Source organism: Argopecten irradians, chromosome 6 (genome assembly GCF_041381155.1).
Source record: "Argopecten irradians isolate NY chromosome 6, Ai_NY, whole genome shotgun sequence".
NCBI classification, from domain to species: domain Eukaryota; kingdom Metazoa; phylum Mollusca; class Bivalvia; order Pectinida; family Pectinidae; genus Argopecten; species Argopecten irradians.
In genome coordinates, this window is record NC_091139.1 from 37,173,322 (window position 1) to 37,195,073 (window position 21,752).

Here is a 21,752-nt window from a genome sequence, read left to right on the forward strand (position 1 = left end):
AAAGATACTGCAGTTGTGCAATAAAATATACAATAAGATGTTACACTTCTAATTCAAAGGAAATAATTGTAACAGTAAGTGTTGGATGAGACAGGAAGCGGGACATCTAAAGATATTGTGTGTGTGTTACAACACCAATGAGATTCAACCTTTACTACAGTTAGATTTACTGTCAACAGACAGAGGCTATCCCCACTTCATACATAAATGTAATGACAATCAAAGTACTGAAAGTACTAAATGGCTCGGTCTCGATATTATGAGGAATATATTTCTAAGGTCAATACTACTGTAGTTTTGTACAATAAGAAATAAATTTGGCTGGTGTTCCTTCCAGTTTGGACTTTTGAGGATTCCTTGGACACCAAGGTGTAAAATAAGAGACACATACTAAAATCTTGGAAGCCCATTCTAATATTTCCTATGATGTTATATGTCAAATGATTTTATAACACCTTTAGCATTTTCCTTGTTAATTTGATGTTAATGAAAATATCCATTCTTAATGACTATTGTCATCAAGTTCCTGGGACCACAGTATCAGTTAACAAGTATTGTTTTGCAGCAGAGAAAGACAAGGGGCATACTTTTCTATGCCAAAATGTCTTAAATATGGAATATATCTGTCCTCTAGAAGACTTATCAATATCACCATGTGATTTTTGAATAAATTGGTCAATTGGTATACTTTTAACAAGTTTTGTAATTACTCTTTTGTAAAACAGCAAGTTGATTGATATACATTGTATCCGAACTTCAATTAAAACCGGATAACTTGTTAGCTCACCATAGACCATGAAATTGTTTGTACACTTTCTTAACTTCAGGATCGTTTTACAAAATTACAAATGAATTTTCTACAACATTTTTTATTTTCAAATCCCCATACCTCTGATGAGTAAAATAAAACTGTCATTACAAGTGAATCAAATATTTTCAGTTTAAGATGAACAGGAAGAGATACATTCCTTTATTTCTTATAAACAACAAACACCGATTTAATTGTTTGTTCAGCAGGTTTTTCCCCTTTCTTTAAAAACGCTACCACTAACATTATTGTCTGTACCTAGATATGTAAACAATTCTTATAAATCTAATTCTGTATTCCATAACATCAACTGTGTGTTGTGGTACCGATTTACGTCTTGAGAATATCACAATTTTTATCTTTCTGATATTAAGTTCTAATTTCCATGTTATGCAATATTGTTAAAATTCATGTAACACTTGTTGTAGACCATCAGATATTTCTGATATCATAACAGTGTTATTGGCAAATAGTATGATAAAAAGTTTGGGATACATTCCAATATCATATACCGTAAAAACTGGTTTAATTTTGCGCAGGTAATTTTTAGGGCTGAGAATGCTTAAAAAATCTACTATCAGTATATTTTGTGCATCAACAAAATGGGGAAAACAATGTCCAGGGAGTCCCAAAACCGATGTATGAAGGTGACAATTTCAATGCAAAATATTCCCCATAAATGCTTGACAACTTGCACAAAAAGTGTTGTATTTAGAAGAAATAACATATGAAAACCGCATTGTGTTTGTTTTCTTTTATTGGTCACCGTAACCTGAAACTGAAATATCTAGCAGATGTCCAAAACATTGGCGGTCTGGTCCGCCGTACTCCGTGCACATGTCAATGTTTTGAGATATTACACATGAGTAGTAATCAGGAATATTTGAAAAGAGTAGAAATATATTTACTTAAATTGGCACAATAAGTAATTAGTGTGTTTGAGATCATTAACAATCAACAGCAACCAGCTAGCGGATACGTAGTTTAGCTTGCAACAATCACAGTGTGCATAATTTGTCAAGATTTGTAAGACAAAATATTCTTTTCCACCAGGTAAGATTCTAAGTCGTAAAGGTAGATTGAAAAAAGGAAGGGAGATAAAATAACCAGATAAATATTTGTTGCGGGATCAGACTGGGTTGATTATCGGCGATCAGGTAGCTCAGTCGGAAGAACTACATTTTCTTCTCTCCTGTTACAAAATTGGCACCCAACTAAATAACCAACGGTTGTGGTGTTTGAAAGGGTCTCGTATGTATTCAAAAAAAGAGGGAGGAGTGTAGCGGGACTGGACTGGGTCGATTATCGATGACCAGGTAGTTCAGTCGGTAGAGCACTCAGCTAATGTTCGGAGAGTCCCGGGATCGAATCCCGGTCTTGCCGCTACATTTTCTCCTCTCCTGTTACATATGGTACCATGCATGTAGATATTCAAGGTAAATCAATAATGTTCGCTGATCTTGCAGAATTGCCATACAGTGTTATAATGAATGCAGTAAATGTATGTTTCATTGGTGTGATTGATTTAAAGGCAGTTCATGTGGTGACCGAAAAAAAAGGTAAAATCAATACTTTCAGAGTGATCAGGGAACATTGATAGTCAAGGCGGGGAAAACATAAGACGACGTGTGTGATACAAATAATGTTTAATTGATTTTCATTAAATTGTCTCGAAGGTGATGATTAGTGTGTTATGAACGATAAGCTTAATATGTTTTTGACAAAAAGTATTAACAGCTAATGTCATATTGTGTTTTAAATTTAAATAATCCTTTATTTATTCATTTCATTTCAAGCATGTACATGTCATAGAATATTAACAAATATCAGGTATATGCTTAAATCATATTACAGTTAAATTCACAATAAGGAATTTGAAGATGATGATAGTAATTATTTTCGGATTGAAAATCATTACAATATTAAGCTTCCACAGTTGAAAATTACTTCTTTTTGTTCACACAATTCTTCTCCTAGACTGTTTCCAGTTGAAATGATACATGCATGCTGACATTCTGTAAAACATAAGGAAACAATAAATGTATTAACAGAGTAATTACTGAAAAGGCTAATATCATATAATTAAACATTTTAATCATAAATAGCAATACCAGCATAGAGGAAATATCATTGAAGTTTAATTCCCGCTGTTCTTCAGTCCTCCTGTTCTTACATGTAAGAGTTTTTGTCCTTCATAAATTGATTGTAATATACAGTCTATTGCCGTTGTTATATAATGTGCACAAAGAAGTATAAATACACACGTATGCATGGGTACAGTGGTAAATTAATAAGTTATACAGAAAATGATGGTGCGTAAAGTCTATTTTGTTGAGTAAAAAGTTAAAAAACTAACATTGTTCACACCCTAAGATGTAATCGCACTAAAAAACAGTGATCATGTGGGCATTTGAAAGACTGTGTCAGGTGGTAGAGATTAGTTCCGCTCGAGTGATCACACAATGCAAGTGAGAGTCGGGAATATGTTTATGTAAGTTTTAATTGCTAATCTGTGATGCTTGTTGGTAAAATATAACTCAGGATAATTGCTAAACAATTAACAGTTTTCTCTACATTTGTTACAGATTGAAACAGCTTTTTAAGTGCCGTTTTACGGAAGAATTATGAAGAAGAAATCGGCATTTTCGTCGATCTAGTACTAGTAGTCCAAAAAATATCACTTCGAGTTATATGAACATTCCCACATATGATTTATGTCATTCGGCCAAAAATTTATACTTCGTATTACCTAGTTTAATGAATATGCTGTATGTATATGATCAGAACGTCAAGCTCCTGTGGTGAAAATAACTAAAATGTTTTAAAAGTATGGTTTAGTGGTAATCTCTGAACGTGCTTTAGTATATAGATATAATCTGATATTTATACATGTGCTTATAAAATTATCGATAATAATGGATGTGGTAAATATTCATACCTTATTAACTGCCGTTAGTTTTAAGATTACGCCACCTTGGACATTTACAAAATGTTCACCGTCTGTCACGTGCTATTTTATCGGTAGTCCAAGTTTGTCCAAAATTTTGTTAGAGTTGTCTTTCTTCCATTGTGGATTTACACGTACATGTGGCATAACGCAGCCGTGATAAACAAATCTCCATATCGTCCTGAAATATATTTGCTCCCGAACTAATATGATTCAAAGTGCAAAAGTCATTATTGTAACAATTTTAATGTTTGAGGTGAAATATAGATTTCATTTTTTCCGTTGCGGGATAATTGTCACAAGTAGGGACTAAACGCGTGGGGCGAAGCGAAACATTTTCGGGACGAAACGTCTTCATGTATTGAAAACAACATTTTCGGGACGAAAAGTCTAGATACATTCAATTCAAGCGAAGATTTTCCAACCTAAGATCATTTGGATAATGTATATGTTAAGGATATGAAAGCAGTAATCTACTATTCCTATTTCAACATTACAGATACGCTTATTTCAGTAACTTTCATATTCAAAATTTGCTATTTAAAATTCCCGGTAAAATCAAAGTTGTTGAATACACTGCCGCTAGGAGCGCTAGTATCTGCGAGCAAGTTCTTAGCCAATCATATTGAGGAAATTGACTAAGAGAATTTTGCAACCACGATCACAATGGCGAGGTGACCCTCGCCAAAAAAACAGAAAGTCACATAACCTTGAATTACAAGATTACACTTTAAAACCGTTTAATTTCTTGTGAATTAACACAAAAGATAAATAAACCTGATGAGATTGGGAGGATATGAAGGGGCAGACCACCCTGCCTGGTGACTTCAGTCACAACATTTAAACCTGACATTATGTGATTGTAACGGGACACGGTACAGATGTGCACCATCAAAGGAAAGAGAAATGTGGAGTATTGTAATGGCCTGGCAGGATCTCTGCTGCAGCTGTCTGCTTTATAACCATTTATTTATCTAAACCAAGAGTTCCTTTGTATTTCACAATGCAAATGTAAATGGAAGACATTAATAATCTTAAAACTATAACAGAATTCTGACAGCGTGAGGATAGGTTTCTTCTAAATTTTCAGATTTGTGCGCAGACAAATACTTATTACAGGGTAACACTTGTTGGGTATTCCATTTGGCGTTATTGTGCAGGATCGTTAAATTAATGTGAAAATCAACACCATGCAACTATCTATAACATTTACCAATTATAAATAAACACATAAAGAAATGATGAAAATTTACCCTTGTGAATATTTCTAGAACTGTAGATCTTAAAATTTCTTTGTTCCAGAACACTTTAGAACAACTTTCAAAGTCTCCCTCAGACTGTAAACCAAATTTCTTTGCTATCTAAGTAAATTTACAAAAGTTACTCTCCTTAAATTAATATCTCCAGCACTTAAATTAATACAAATTTCCATTCATTCTTTTTTTTTAATTCTGCAAATGTTAATCTTCATGAAATTGTTTTGAAATTGAAATCACAAATTTTAAGTAGCAGTGAAAGAAAACCAGTTTACAGTACCAGGATTGTCAGACACCTTAGCCATTTGACAACAAAGGCCTCGAGTTGGAAAGTTATAGTAGCAGGTCAGATACCTTAGCCATTTAACCACAAATTAAAGGCCTCCAGTTGAAAAGTTTCATTAGCAGGTCAGATACCTTAACCATTTGACCATAATGACCTTGAAGTGGAGATATGTGTTGGAACATGGGACATCTTAACCACTGGGCCACATTGACATTGAGATGTAAGCTATTGGTAGAATGTTGGCTGAAATGGTTTATACCCAGTCATGTAACTCCTGTTTCCACACATATGTACTTTTAAATGCTGAACTCTCTGATTTATACTGATAACAATTTTCCACACTTGTTTTGATTAAATAGAGAATTACTGCCGTTTGATACAAGCGTGTATTGTGACATTGATGATTTTGTTGTCTCGGTACACAATGACACCCATGTCTATCATCTCGTGCCACAGGTCCCTAACTCTGACAAACCACCACTAACATCAACTCCCGACTGGAGATGAAGCTCTATAAACACTGGTTTAAATCATGACATGATTTATATTACCACCCTTCTGACTTTGAAGATTAATTGAAAACTTACACAGCTTCCTAAAATAATCAGTCATTTTTGACAGTTGAAACATTCTAATATTTCGCTAGTTTCAACACCAGATTTCCTACTGACAAACTTTCCCTGTTTCTATCCCACAAATCGGTCTCTTCATTCAGCTCAAGTTATCATCATTACATCAATTACATACAGTGAGATTTCCGAGATTTCAGCCAGGAATCAGGCAGGTTAAACCCACCTCTGCCCCTCCTCACTCCCCAGGGCTCTAACCACCGCCCCCTCAACCTCTACCCTTGGGTAAGTATAAGAAGAACAGCAAACAAAGGATATATATAATGCATTATCCATGATCAATCCTAACAGCCTTTTGTTAACATTTCATTTTATCCTTATACAGTCGAAGCTCGTTATCTTGAAATTCAACGAACCAACGAAAATAATTTGAATTATCCCGAATTATTCGACTCAAACGTAATGTCAATAGGTATATTTGTATGATCAGAACGTGGTTTTTAACGGTCCTTATCTTATGACTATTACATTCGGGTACATGCCTATTACAGTCCTATATTGTCGTGATTTACCAACTTATAAGGTTTGTATTAAATCATTTTGGTTAGAAGTTTTCCAGATGTTTTTGGATTTTATTCAAAACATAAAAAAAAATCTTGAATTACAATAATATGATTGTCACGATAAAAGGCATGCACCATGATTTCCCGTAGGTGGTATACTGACTTCAGTGGTTCATACAACAAACTTATATGTTATAGGCCTGAGTATACCGATGGCGATATGTACAGGTAAACCAATCATGCGTTACGACAAACCACGGGTGAATTTCAATTGTTTGTATACATTGTCTATGTACGTAATTGAAATTTAAAATTTGAAAATTTTGACTGAAATTATATTCGAGATAGCGATTTCTTTTTTCGCTGAATATCCATTCTAGGGACCAGGAATTAACTTTGACTCAACTGGAGTTTCGAATCATCTAAATTCGAGTCATCCGATCTTAAAATACATATACAAAAAAGGAAACAAAACAGGCCATCAAAGTTAATTCGACTCAACCAGAATTTTGAGTCAAGCGGTTTTGAGATAACGAGTTTAGACTGTAGTTTTTCTCTGCAAATATGATAAACTAACCTAAAGAGCATGAAAGAAAATTGTGTACCTTTTAGGGTCTGTAAAGTGTGAAACTTCAGTTTGCCATGAACAAATCTTCCTGCATGTCTTCATGTTATGTTACCTGCACTAACGAGGATTTGAAATTGTTGCACCTGTACAAATACATAATACCCTAACCAAAACATAGACAGACTAAAGGGTCATACAACAAAAACCTGACACCAGGTCTGACAGCCAAAACCAGATAACACAACACTTTGAAAAACATTTTTTATCCACCTGACTTCTTTGTCATTCGATCAATCATTTTCCAATCGCATGCAGTATCTGATTTCAGGGTCTCAATCAGTCCCAATAAACACAGATTGTGTCAGAATCGCCTTTATAGCCGTACACTTGTAGTTAAAACACACTATGAGCAACTGTAGTGACCCAATGACTTATGACTGATTTTAGTTAATGAAACCTGTTATTGACCGGCTGCTCCAACGCTGCCATTTAAATATATTTGATGAGAAATTAATGTACTTTGGGTATGCTATAGCCAAAGTCACTCGAAGTCACTCGAATGTGATCTTTACATGCAAGGAGTTGACAGAGGCCGACCCACACAGGATCGGAGGCCAGCGGTGTATGTGAGGGGACCAAGTGCTGATCATTACTGATTGTTTCTGTCAGGGAGAAAACGTAACCTCTGTTAACCTTTTAACCTTACAGGTAGCTAATGAAAGTTTGTCACACCTGTTCATATATATAAACACTATTCACACGAATACATGTGTGCCTTGTCCAGATTAACAGCAAAACTCACGACCTTTCACTTTGGATCATTTGGTAACATTGTCAAAATTGCATCACAGTCAAGACCTTTTCAGTTTCTTCTTCCAATCAACCTCTGAAAGACTGAATTCTATTCTTAATGGAGTCATGCTACAGAACCTGTAGTAAAGTTTTTATTACCAAATTGGTGACAATTATGTTTGACAAAAATTTTGACTACCATCTACAATTGAAGCTTGCTATCTCAGATAATTTTTCACATTTTTATAACTGCCATATACCCAGCAATCTTTACAAGTATTTCAAGATTTCTGTTTTAAACAAGAAAGTCTTATTTCAACATTCAAAACAATAGGGTCATAATTTTTACCAATTTGAAACTACTTCATAGATCACCAACAATTCTACCTGGTATATAAATTCAGTAGACTTTGGTCAAGCCGACATTGAGGTAATGATGATTTAAATAAGTTTAGATTGATATACTGTATTCGACCCAATAAGCGCCCATGTTCCTATAAGCGCCCCTCCCCCTTTTTGAGGCCTCAATTTCAATTGCCCAGGAACAAATAAGGACCAAAATTACATAAAACGGTATAGATTTGCAATAATTTTGACTTATTAGCACCTTTTCATTTTTATCAATTTTTAAGTACCCTGGGCGCTTATTGGGTCCAATACGGTATGATGTGTATTACCCATGAAATGAAGCAGCTCTGTTTGGTAAAACAACAGTTGGTTTAGATCACATGAACAACATAACAGAACACAGTAACACTAAAAGAGGGATAGCTTCGAAACAATCCTCGTGGTATGGATAGCTGTGAAACAATCCTGGTGGTATCAGATTTTAATGACTGTCACACATGATTTGAAAACTTTTTATATCTCCGACATTATCATGCAATTCCAGCCTTGTATCGTTTCTTTCATCTACAGAATTAATTAGCTGATCCATTAACCATAATTTGATTTGTTTTCTGACTAGCCACCCACGACAAGGCAGTGGTTCCTTAAGGACCACACAGAGACAAGAAAAAAATGGCCATGTCACCTTGAAGTTGGTAATGAATTTGGTGCCATTACAGACTTACATGGCATGAAATTTAATATCATTGTTATAAATTTATACCATTGGATACACAAAAACTGTCAGATTTATTTGATTTAATTGGTAACCAAAGTTCATATTTGTTTAGGTAACCATATTTCATATTTAGGTAGATTAAGATAACCAAGATGAAGGTATCGTTGAATCTTATCTGAAACTGTTATAACTTCAATTTTAGTTTTTTTTGTTGGTCCCAATAATATTCTTGTACACTTACAAACTCTGAAAACTTTCCCAAAAGATCTGCAGCTACACAAATTCACACAGTTTGCAAGCAAATGTTTTTTTCATATTCTGACAAATTAGAAAATAGTGATATCAATGATAAAATGCTAGTAGTGTAACCAAAGCCAATCACAGTGAAGTGTAAGACAATTCAGATGGTGCTAAAGTATACTTCTGTGTGTCGTCAACACACAGATAATGTCCATTGTATAGGCGATGTTGTTAATATTCCACAACAGATAGGGCTAGGTCTGCTCACATCAGAGAAACAATTACCAGACTGGGACTGGCCACTCACTATAGGTATCTATCATATCTAATAAAGACTACCAGGAGTACATGCTATGGTAATTTGTATCTATTTGGCACCAAGGCTTACTATCTGAGGATGGCTGTTAGTCTGTCCTGATGTCCTACTGTTATCCTGACCATACCCTCTCTAGTCCTCTGGGAAAATCACTCACTCGCCTAGGTCACCAAACCATTCCAGTAAAGTCTACTAAATCTTCAATAAACAGCTGCTTCAATTCCTTTCTTCCTATTACAATGCTCTGTCCATATTTTGCTGTAAACCTCTACCTTGCAATCGCATCTATCACCCCATTTCACAATGAACAACAATTCCACTTAACTGCAAATCTTTTCATTTTACTGCAAAGCTATTCAAATTTCATTTAAAACCTATTGATTAAAATCTTGAAATCTGAAAATTTATTGTATTATGCAGGTACTGCATATTTCTTCTTCTTTTCTACCAATCCCCTGTATTAATTACTTTATCCATATTTTCACCCAAAAGCTCCCTAATTTTACCATCAACTTTTCTTGTTTCATCCTTATAATAGTTCTGTTTTCTTTCCCACTAAGCACCTTTATTGACCAGAACTTAAATAGTATCTATTAAAGAAATGTAAAAGTGAAACTTATAGTCATTACTTCCACACGAGAAATCTCACCAAGGTCAGTAATGGAATCTGAGGTGGAATTGTATCAGTTTAAGTCTTCTGAATCACATTAACTCGTCACCTCACCTAGGGAAGCATGGAATTAAAGTTTCAATTAAATGTGGAGGAGGAAATTAGCATGATGACATCACGCAAGCAAACCATGAAGCTACTGCCTTCCAAAATTATAAAGCAAGTAAAAGGAAAGAAGACTTGCTTGTCAGCAACAGTAGAGGAACAGGAAACAGGCTGGCCATGAAACTCTATCAGGAAGCTGAAAGCATGTAAAGACTACAAGATCACCTAGGTGGCAGCACAAGCAGCCTCATCACAGACCACAAGGTCAAGGTCAAATAGACAAACAAAAGATAGACATGCATGTTCTTCTGTAAAGAACTAGTAAAATGTCTTATAAAAAATTAGTTTCAAAATTTAAACTTTGAGAGTTTGATATTAACTTTGGTCAGTATGATTAAATATTTTGAATTTGCAGATTCTACAAGAAATTCAGTGATAGCAAAGTTTCTTTTCAGAAAATGGACATAACGCTTGGAAAAGGCAAAACAAATCAAAAATTTTTTTTCATAGTTTTGACATAGATATAAATATAAATGTTATTATAAAAAAATATTCAGCAGTTTCCAGGATATTTTCTAAATGCTGCCAATTAGGCTGAATTACACAGAATGCTCTCATTAATTTTTTCAGTAGCATGCAATCAAAGTATTTTCATACTTTATAGCCACGTAGCTTATAGGCTTTATAAAGTTTTGTTTGTATACTTTAAATATATATATTAAATATGTACTAAATTTGATGAGAAAAATGTTTCATAATCACATATATGGCTACAGCTTTACTGTATTTTATCCTAAAGGTCTATGGTAATTACATGATATATAGATCAGACTTATGTTGGTGTGTAGCTGATATTAGAGTTTGACGTCTGTGAGTTATAGAAACATGTAACCATCTCCTAACAGACATATTAAACAAATAATTAAATCATGTCACTATCTGTTAATGATACACAATCTGAAAATAGTTACGGATACAAAAATTCTGACACACAAATTAATGACCTTCAATTAATTCCTGGCATTAATTGGTGATATTAACCACTAAATGTTATCTGGAGTCGTATTTTCTCTACATTTTTCTGGCTATCTGCTGGTCGTAGCCCATCTCCAATGATACAAACCTGACATAACTCAAACAGTCAGTCTAAGCCCGTGGTCTTATACATACTGCCAATAACATTTTATCTTATTTCACTTGTCACTCCAAAAAAATTATTACATACATGCAATATTTATGACCGAAACATTTTTTGACAAATTTCCAAACCATATCTCAAAATGTCTTAAATTTGTACAAGTGTGTTTTATTAATAAACATGCCAGTTTAATGTTGAGCTTACGTAGGATTTCCAACGACATTCCAAGTCACGATAGATACTTGTCATGGGGAACTCCTGTCTCCTTCTGGGACTTGGGTATACTTTTATTTCAAACAACATCACGAACATTTAAATACTGGTTGTAAAATTGTGGAGATGTTATTGCTACATATTTATGAGTTTATCTTTATGTTTAAGAGTCTTATTTGTAATAAAGTATAGCACTCAAACCTTTGATCTGAATCAACAGTGATCCAGATGTTATTGTTTCATCTGGAAACACTGTCAATCATCATTTGTATAATCAGAATTAAAGGGGAATTTTTTTCAACTTCTACATTTATATATTTTTTCAAATATATACCTTAAGGAACTGATCCGAATTTCGCAATAGTGCATTAATTATAAAGAGTTTCAGCACTAGTACCACTAAGGGAGATAACTCCTAGGTACTATAAATAGGTAACAAATCCAAAGAAACATCGTAAAATAGATTTATAACACACAGAATCCATAAACCTTTGTAATCATCCAATACAATCATTATTTCAGTTCCTGCCCCATTATTTTAATTCTATTTTATGTTTGGATATGATTTTTTGAGATTTATGTCTGCTAGATGAAGCGTTGTTGTTTTTCGTTTTAGCATCCAACTTTATGTGTGCTTGACAGACTTGTTCATTCAAATAATTGCCATCAATAAACTGGCGGAAAATATTAATCTTATTCTCTAACCATGCCTGTCCTGGGGACAGTCGAATTACACAGATTTACATCTCAATGTTCACAGATCATAATTATTGACGATCAGTCAATTTGCACAGATTTACATTGCACTTCCGCTTCACAGATAACGCTGTAAAAATATCACCAAACTCAAAAATACCAGGTAGTTTTAAATTTCTCACGCAACACCACGTAACACCCTGCCTCATTCCAGCCATGATATTCGATCATTAAGGTGTTACAGTCGAATGGAGAGGATTTTATGACACGGCTTCTCTAGCCACCAAACTTTAGGTATTTACAAAATTACATTGGGTCCCAGAAATTTATCACTTAATGAGAATTATAGTACAAGGGGAATTAACTCTGTAATTCAAAATCAAATCCATTTATTTATCATATTTATTTGATCTTTTCATGAATTACAATTTTCTATTAAAATCCTTTCATATTTACTGAAGTTATGTTTAAAATAAAAGTTGAAAAGTTGTGATAATACAAAGGTAGATATTTGAGGCATCAGAACTGGCCCAGTGTTTTGAGCTTATTCAGATTCTATTGTGATGGATATATATTAAAGCTTCAAACCAATATTCATCAACATTCAAAGTGTTCAAGATCATTTAGGGTGACCAAAATGGATAGTAACCAATGAAAGCTTTTGATAAGGAGTTTATAATACTACATTTAACAATACATTTATATTGTATACAAAGTTAATTATAACACAATTGTCTTATATATAGAAGGGTTGACTTTTTTGTTACCAAAGAAAAAATCAAAGTCACGTAACCAGGAAACCCCCACTTTCAGCTCAGGTAATCTTAAAACTTTCATATGCATCCTCATTTTCAAGCTCCGATTCCATTTGAACCCGATATTGATTTAACCTGTTTTAAGATTTTAGTTTTACTTCCTTTTCGTGTAGAAGACAATGACAGATGTTAACCTTGTCAGTAGAAATATGACAGACTACCTGCTCATCCTCCATCGGTGTGTCAAACATGCACTACCGAAATCCTTACAACTGTCAAGTCATCAAAGGTACTCGCCTCCTCCCAGATACCATCTCACTCTAATGTATTAATCAAAAACAGGTTTCAATTAATTTAAATGAAATATGAATCTGCTCCTCCTCAACTTTTGTGTTTTTTGTTACAGAATCGTGACACTATATCTCTGTGAATGACAATGATATTGTAACTGGGTTACGAGGCTGCCGTGTGTAATGGTTAAGGTGTCTGACATTCTGGTACATTGTAGTTCTCCAGAGGCTCAAATGGGTTAACTAATTCTGGTAGCACTCAAGAGGCTCAAATGGGGTAACTAATTCTGGTAGCACTCCCCAGGCTCAAATGGGGTAACTAATTCTGGTAGCACTCCAGAAGCTCAAATGGGGTAACTAATTCCGGTAACACTCCCGAGGCTTAAATGGGGTAACTAATTCTGGTAGCATTCAAGAGGCTCAGATGGGATAACTAATTCTGGTAGCACTTCCGAGGCTCAAATGGGGTAACTAATTCTGGTAGCACTACAGAAACTCAAATGGGGTAACTAATTCCGGTAGCACTCCCGAGGCTCAAATGGGGTAACTAATTCTGGTAGCATTCAAGAGGCTCATATGGGATAACTAATTCTGGTAGCACTCCCGAGGCTCAAATGGGGTAACTAATTCTGGTAGCATTCAAGAGGCTCATATGGGATAAATGAGGGGTAGTAATGACTAATCATCTGTCAATCAACACTAGGATTGATGCCTTCAATATTATGGTTAGATTAAACAGATCAACACACAATAGCTGCAAATGTTGTTAGACATTTTCTTGAAAACTTCCAGAGACCAGACTATTAACTACTTCCGGGATGGAATTCAGAAAGAATATGAAGTACGGAAGGAGTTCAGACATGAAAGTAATGAACACCAAATTACGAAATTTTTAAAAAGCTAATCAAAGATAATTTTATTGAGTTTCCAATGAAATGTTCATACTTAACTGCAGTGAAGATCCCCTTTAGCTCTAATTAGCTAGCCATTATCACATCAGATTTAAACAGGCAAACAAACAAATGTACCCTGTAGCACCCAATGTAGGAAGAATTCAGTAATTAGTAGTGTATGCCAGAGGGCAGACTTGTATAGCACCAACATCATGTACACAATGCTAAAATCCAGGAAGATGACAAAACTGCAGCCTGGCAACATCAAGACAGTAATTGGCAAACCTTAGTCTTCATAATGAACTGTTCCAGCTTTTGAATATTGGAAGAATTCAAATGTGTTAAAAGATGGGCAATCTTAATGTTTTATCTCTCAGAAGTGAGCTTGAGGTCTACAAAAGGCAGTTGCCATACTAAGTCTGGTCAAATTGCTGTGTGTTGTTTTTCTCTGGGAACTTTGGCTTTCCTTTGCCAAAAAATCTTATATGTCCCCAAATGACTAAATATAAAAGAAAAGTAAAACAAAATAAACTGAGCCAATATCAAGGGAGACAACACTGATTTGACAGTATTCAGAGACAAATACTGTTCATATCAGAAGTGTTCAACAGAGAACCGTTCAATAGAGTTATAGATGTATAAATCCTCAATTTCAATCTCACAGGGAAAATAAGACTGAGTTCCACAACTTACAGACGTAAATGTGACAGATGTAAGCACAGATGTGTCGAGTGATTGGAGGAAAAAAATCAACAAGTCTATATGGTAACTTCAACACCGAAACAATTTTGTAACGATCTTGGTTGTGTGAGATTGGAGCAGTAATACAGTTTAACAGCTTCACAGCTCCGCCAGGACATATAGTTTATCATGTCAAACACAGGAAATTAAACAAAAAGTAGCCATTGATGTAGAAGTTAGAAAACCAGAACAGGGAACTCAGTATTCTTAGTATCAACTCTCGATTTCTCTCTATGTTCCTTTACACAACAGCGAGGAAGGGCATCTCTATACTAGTAATCACATTGTAAGCCTTTGCTTAAAAGAATGAGAAATTTTAAATTAAATTAGAATTATTGAAGTTGTTGAGATAACTCAAAGAGTTTAAATTCTAGGATCATACCAATTTAACAAGGAGATGCTCTGTAATTTGTCTGTGGATGTAAATTGTATCCGAGGCAGACACAAGAGGCCCAGTGTCTCCATACTGATGTAGGAACTAATTAGGTATAGCCTATCTCAGAAAGTGTCCTTCAAAGTCTGGAATAGTCAGTGATGAAAAAGATACCTGACGGTTTATATTCAATGTCATTATTTAATGACAATTTACAACTCATCATACAAATTTTCCTGGAATTAAAATATCACTGGAGCCATATTATTTTGATTAACCATTTTTCTTTTACCGTGTGGTATTTTAAAATTAGTCTGTTGTCATGTAAAGAGAAAAACAACATGGCATTTTAACTTTCAATTTGTGTTTATTAGATTTTATCCTTGTGAATGCATAACACTATTATATACCCGCTGTCCTTTCGCACATTGAGGATTTATAAGGGTCAATCAGTTACATGATGGTTAGTGCTGGTGTGTGTCTTTGACAGTATGCTTCAGTGAGATTCCACTTTAAATCAGAAAAATCAGGGAGTAATATCCTCCAAGTGATACAGCACCAATTAACAAGTTTTCCAATATGCAAGCAACCTCCACCGAACCTTCACCAACCATGAGCACCGTTAGGATACTGGACTCCTCTGTCTGTCTGCATTCTTACATCTTTAATTCACAACAAGTTTAAAGGGGAAATAATGAGAGTCAAGCAAACTTACACCAAAACAGACTGATATTGTATGGTGTTAAAATGTAAATGAGCCATTCTGAAAACATCAATAACTTCAACTTTTATCAAGATTGAGCCATACCATTAAGAGGTGGAACAGAATCTTTTGGAGTTCTTCAGGTCGATAGTATGAACTGACATTGAGCCCAGGTCAAGGTCGTTGAAAGTCAAATCAAATAAATAGTATTGCACAACTTAACCTTAGTCACATCCACTGTAATTGTCTTTAGGGCCTTATATTTACGGAACCAGCACTCTTTGAGAATATCAGAAATAGACTGCATCGTTAGGAATGTGAACATGTGCAACTGACACCGTAGTAACAGCAACAATAGCAAAAGTTTCCGTTGACAACACCCATTTCCTGGAAATGGCATTTTCATTATAGACATTTTGGAGTTCAGTTACATGGTAGACAATGTTGTTTGAATTCTAATCAGTGCTTTCTTTAAAATGTTGACAACACACAGACACAGTAACTTCATTTCACATTCCATACATCTCCTACACACTAAGCAATTTTCTGTGAAAAACTGTTAAGAACTGCTTCTCTGAAATAAAAGCACAATCAAACTGCTTTCATTTCTCTACTACAAAAACTTTACTTGTTATATTTTTGGTTTCAGTTAATGAAGTTCAGAGTCCTATATATTATTTTCTTTTGAAAGTAAAAACCTAATTAACAGCCATCCTTTCTGACTGGTTAAAGATGAAATGATTTTTGGTGAATGTTTCTACTTTCTTATTTAGTGTTTCATTTCCATCTTCACAACATGAATGGTATTTGCGTAAAACTGAAATAATCCATGGGCCAATAAATCTCTTCAGTAAAGTACACGACAACAAAACATCACTTACTGCCAGACCTTATTCCGTGTAATTAAAAGGACCCTTTCACTTTCTATATCAGGAATGAAACTCTTCTGACATAAAGGCAGTAAAATGTAAACACAGATTGTCCATTAACAAATGTCATTGATTTTTTTTATTTTGCACTTTTTAACATCATACTAATTATTCAACGAAGCAATAACAGTAAACAGTAGCGAGTTTTTATTGAGACATTCAGGACGATTACACAGGAGTTGTATCAGACACATTCCTGTTAAGGATTATACAAAATTACTCCTTATTCTATAAGGTCATGATAGATAAATGGCTAAAGGCATCTACAGACATTTTACTGGTGCGCTCCACCTCGTGGTTGCATATAAAAGACTCATGGAAAACAGCTCTAGGGTAGGTCTGTAGTTTTCTCCTGGCACTCTGAGTTTCTTCAAAACTTTCTTTGAAACATTTGGTAGCCCTTATATGGCTATATATATTCTGTATTTGCATAATTATCTGCCCTTGTGGGTAGGTGTTAATTGTTAAGTCTTAATTTTCAGAGAAGACAGCATCATTTTACCCACAACATAAAAATGTCTCAAACGATACCTGCCCGAAAGGCAGTTAACTCTGTTATATGCAAAGACAGAATAGAGGTTTTGAAAAAAAACAGAATTAACAAAATTAAAGGTCAATGATCCAATAGAGATATGAAATATTCATTAAGAATAATTGTCGGGTTTTTTTTTCTTTTCTTCAAACCAATTCAAAGGAATCAAGACACCATGGACTAACAGACAATTTCTCCAAAGCTGATGATGTTGCATGAAGGTTGTTTTGGAAAGATTTTTCACTGATGCATGGTAATGGGGGATTACAAGAGGAAAGGCATTTTTATCCATCTGTATATATTCTGTGGACATCCTGGAGTTGTTTATATAGACAAGTATACTCTGTCAAGTGTAAGACTACAATTTATGAGTTTGACCCCTCCTACTATAGGCTATGAATTGTAATATAGCTTCTACTCCTACAGAAGGTTTTCTATGGAAAGCTTTATATAATAAAAAAACTTTCAGAAAGGTACAAACTTTCATCTTGTACAGATAAAAATACATCATAGCATATCCAACATTTCCATTTAGACTTAATGAAATATTCTATAAGATCTGTACCCTCGGAATGTGAAAATACATGGCCAGCATGCACATAACACCACAAGTTTGATCAGTCATTTGGAATTTCTTAATATTGTACATTTTTTGTACTTCACTGGTTAAACCTTAATCTTCTTCATTACTTTTTATCTTTTAAGGACAAGATCATGTTGATTAAACGTAAACAAAATTTTACGATAAGTTTGATAAGACACTGATCATTTATATTTTTGTAACATGAAAGAGATATGAAGTGAAATATCTAGGACTGACCATTTATACCACCCAGAATGCAGCAGCACATCAGCTAGGTGGGAGGTAAATGTCGTTGCCCTCTTTGACTTTCAAAACTAGGCTTCAAATGGAGCAATTTGAGCATGAAAGTTGAGTACTTCAGTGCCAATTAGCGGGTGATGCTTTTTTCCTTCTTTTTTTTTCATACTAAAGATGGAGCGAAAGGGAGAGAAACATGGCCCTGCCTTCCAGGACTGATAGTCTGGATTATGTACCGGGTGACCTGACGGTCTAGTTCAATGTGGGTTTGATTAGGAGGGACAGGGTGGTTTGTTAATCACAGCCTAATGGCTGACAGTCTGTATTTATGTTCAACAAGCCATGACCCTATACACAGCTATTAACAGCTTCCTTTACTATAGAAATCACAGCAGACAACAAATATGACAAATTTTATCAATACACATTGATGGCCGATAATGGAGTTTTAATTTTTGACATTTGCCATATCATCAGCCAAAAGCTATTCAATTTTTGTCCATTTATAATGCTCAAATGTGTAGCATATATAATATTTCAAGTGTTTTGACATTTGAATGCACTTACAATCACTTGTGTGAAATGTGAAATTTCTGTGATGTGTGTAATTTCTGGTCAAAATCCATAAAAATTCCCAAACAGGTGCAGCCGTAACTCTACTACAACTAAACACCTCAATTTTCACCTCATAAATGGAAAATTAACAAATGCAACTTTTTCTACTTTTCCAAAAACAATTAGCCATTTTTTATTAATAGCTTTTTGACATGCAATCTGTGCACTTCATGACGAGCTATGACTGTAGAGTACCTGCTCTTACAAAGTGCACAAGATAAAACACTTGGCAACAGTTGGTTTTATTTTAATTACTTGGTGGGATTCTGGGAAGTAAAAAGGTTAAGAAAAGAAAAAAATATCCTTTTTTTTAAGGCTTCTTATTCTATACTAAAAATCTGATACTTTAAAACATAACAGGATCTTGTAGGGTATTAATTTCATGTGAAATTTGAAGAATGAAGTTTTTATGAAGTGTGCAAAAAATTGAAAATCTGGGACAACTCAAAATCTTACACGATGTGAAACCAGATTGAACAGAAGATTATAAGACTCTTTTCATATGGGGGTACGAAGGATAGGGATTCTCCACCCGAGATATCACCAATTAGGCTTTACTTAATTAAACCTAATTTAGTGACTTCGCGAGTGGACTATCCCTAACCTTCATACCAGCATATGAAAGAGTATTGGGGTCAATATACCATGATTCAAAATACCATGCTACACCGGGTTATAATCATTATGACATAACAAAATAAGACTTTTTTACCCAGGCACTAATATGCAATAAACATGTATCATGGAGCACAAGTTCATTACCCCAGACAAGCCTATCTGACACAGGAAGATCTGATGTTTTATTCCACAAGCTTTGTTTAGTGACGTACCATCTGATGTCTATTTGTGATAGATCCGATAGGTCTTTGGAGTGTTGTAAACTATAAACTGAACGTGCTACTCCATGGTGCACTAAGGTGATTTCTTTGTTTAACATTACTTTATCAAAATCTACACATGTGAGAACTGTTACCCTTTGGAGATGTATTAGGTCTCACCTTTAGGCCTGTAAGATAGTCCACCCCCTCATACAGCGTCATGTAACAATATTACGATATGGCCTTACTATTTGGGATTTTATGTTATTTTATAAAATTCTCTGTTACAAACACACCCAAGTTGTCAATCTTAGCTTACTGAAAGTTCAGGATAATACAAGATTCTGATAATATTCTACCTCAAGTAAGTGCATGCATACAGTGCGTATCCCACGACGACAGGCCTACACAAAGCCTCTGTCATTAAAATATGATTTATAATCAAAGGCTAAAAATGGTGTTCCCTGGTACAATTTATTGCCGCTACTATTAATTTCAACTTTTAAAAGTGCATCTTATCACAATTCACACTTGTTAAATAGCAGTTGTCAAGTTTGGGAGAGGAAATGTATCGGATACACTCAACTTGGAATTGAAATAGCCATTTGTAATTGTAACTAGGCTATATAATGTTGATGAATTGAATACAAAAAATGTCAGAAATAAGTGGTTAACACAATCTATAATATGAGATTTGTGAAAGATTGATTTTTCCAAAGTGTTCTTGATTTTTTATTACAATCTGAAGGATTTTTTTGTGTACATAGTTTTGATATTGTGTCTAAGAAATAATTCTATATTTAAATGTTGAAGTAAAATTATATGGAATAGATCAAATAGTTTTACCGGCCGTTGTTCATAAATTCTTAGTCATACAATAGGAAAAGTATCATTAAATTTTCAGGGATAGATATGAGTCAGTTGACAAATCAGTCAATACCATAACTTGAGATAACCATTATTTACAAGTTTAATCCACATTTACATTTTAAATCTAGAAAATCATCACCGAAAAATTTCAGGTCATTTCTTTTTCATATATAAAGAGATATTCATTCTATGGCTATAACCCTGCATCAAACCTATAAATTCACACACAGCCCTCCGACAACTCCTATAACTCAACTAAATGTGACGTTTCAAACAAAGACCATTCTACTTTCTTAAAGATAAATTAGAGCTCAGATGAATAATCTTAATTACATGTATAGAATATTACACACAAATACCTTTTAAATAGTTGAGAGCAAAACTGAGGTATGAAAAATGTGTTGAATGACCTCAAATTACCTGGGTCAGCTGTTTGTTTGAATGTTATCAGTAATGGGTAACCTTACATCGAGGGGAAAACCAGGGCCCCAATGACTGGTCACAAACACATTATATTGATCAGAGAGCGAAGAGCCACTCTCATGTGACGAGCCAAAACACTTTGGAGATCGGTGAGGGGACAAATTGTACAGGATGACAACGATTGTCCATAGACACCTTAGATATTGGTATGGGGACAAGTCATACACCTCGACAATGACTATCTTTAAACACCTCAATTATTGACTCTCCCTCGGACATATGATTCTCTAACCTTGACAAACCAAACACAATCAAGTTAACAAGTATTCGTTTTCTTGAAGCCATTGTTCTTGGGGCCTATTATCAAAATTAGTTTGGTGTTAATATTATCAGTGCCAAAATGTGTTAAAATTTTCTCTTTCAGTGCTAGAATTTTCCCTTTGTCCCACTCAGTTTACTTTTCGATGCTTCTCAATTTGATTTGGCAAGTTTGACAAATGGCTTTCCCTTTATGAACATATCGAATCCCTTGGCAGAGTGAATTGACAGCTTAGTGAATGGTATTGGAGAAAGCGATTGGATATTGTCTTTTTAGCCAAACAAATGACACCAAAACACTGCTAACCCCCAAATTCTCTGTGTATGTTCATTTTTCTTTTCTGACAGACACCTTGTTTCTAATTTAATTCTAGAAAGATTTGTGCTCTGAGCTAAAAACAATTACTAATGTAAACAAGAAGATTAAGTTAAGGTATCCTAACTGCTATAAAATCTTATAATTTGGCGCCATACCAACAGTGTCACAGAAGTTTTTAAA

The 21,752-nt window shown here is 34.5% G+C and overlaps 2 protein-coding genes across 3 annotated transcripts in view; both read right to left on the reverse strand.

Moving 5' to 3' along the window:
• Window positions 1–21,752, reverse strand: part of LOC138325785 (heparan sulfate glucosamine 3-O-sulfotransferase 1-like) — a 132,379-nt gene that overhangs the window by 57,626 nt on the left and 53,001 nt on the right. The window lies entirely within an intron of this gene.
• LOC138325780 (heparan sulfate glucosamine 3-O-sulfotransferase 5-like) overlaps window positions 1–21,752 on the reverse strand; it is an 85,388-nt gene that overhangs the window by 50,412 nt on the left and 13,224 nt on the right. The window contains exon 1 of one of the 2 annotated variants that reach the window (XM_069271670.1): window positions 7,035–7,136. The exons of the other annotated variant lie outside the window; for it this stretch is intronic. The gene's annotated coding sequence lies outside the window, so the exon portion shown is untranslated. Of the gene's footprint in view, window positions 1–7,034; window positions 7,137–21,752 lie in introns of those variants that run through there. 2 annotated transcript variants of the gene reach the window in all.